This window comes from Arachis ipaensis, chromosome B10, assembly GCF_000816755.2.
Source record: "Arachis ipaensis cultivar K30076 chromosome B10, Araip1.1, whole genome shotgun sequence".
Classification (NCBI taxonomy): domain Eukaryota; kingdom Viridiplantae; phylum Streptophyta; class Magnoliopsida; order Fabales; family Fabaceae; genus Arachis; species Arachis ipaensis.
In genome coordinates this window covers 131621378-131622498 of record NC_029794.2, presented here as the reverse complement: position 1 = coordinate 131622498, position 1121 = coordinate 131621378, and positions in this window count along the sequence as shown.

Here is a 1121-nt window from a genome sequence, read left to right as displayed (position 1 = left end):
TTGTTGATGAATTAGTGGGAATAACATTTCAGTTCTTGTACGAGTTATGTTCTTTCTGGATTAACATGTTTTGCATGAGATATGTTCTTTCTGGGTTAGAACTGAATGAATATGGGCTTCTTATTGAGTGAAAAAAACTATGCCTTGTAGTGGAGATTCCTTGTGAATTATTTTGGCTCAAAAGGTTGATTAAGGAATTGCATGAATCTGTAAGGATCTTAGGTTGGTGTTTGCAATTGAATTCATTAGTTGTTGCGCACTTTGGGAAAAAAAGGGTTGTGTTCTTTCTGGGGTGGAGCTGAATGAACTTGGCTTGTTTGGAGTGTAGAAGTTGTGCGCAATGGAGGATACTTGTGAGGTGCTTGGCTCTGAAGGGTTGACTAAGAAGCACGAGTTTGGTGGCGGTAGTAGTGATGACTGATGATGCAGGGGATAGTGGTGACAATGGAGGATTTTTTTTATTTTTGTTTAAGGGCAAAATTGTCCGAAAAATTTTATTTATGGACAAAAGGACGATTTTATAACATTTTATAACATTGGGGATGATTTTAATAACAAAAAAAGGTCGGGGACGAATTTGATTTTCACCCCAGACCTTAGAGACGAAAACAGTACTTAACCCTAAATTTATCCTTATGATAAGCTAAAGGGCAAGTTACTTAATTAAATTGGTTGAAATTCAAAATTACGAAAATAAAAATTTTGTAACACTGTAGATGAATTTGTAACATTTACATATATATAGAAACTACTACAGGATGTAGTGGTTTCAAATTGGAACGTAAATCGGTACACCCTATAACAGTTTACGTGGAATTGCGTAATAGCGATAGCTTCTCGCCGTTTCTTTATAATCTATGTTCTTTAAAAACCGCTACACCCTATAGCAGTTTCTAGTTGTCACTCAATTCCACGTCGATCGCTACACTTTAAATTTGAAACCACTACACCATCTAATGGTTTCTATAGATATATAAATATTGGAAATATGTCTACAATGTTAAAAACTTATATTCTAATAATTTTATATTCCAAACAATTCAATTAAGCAACTTGTCTGAAAATAAAGTATTAATATTCTTATTTAATTATTTTTTGTTGTATTTTATATATAACAACCT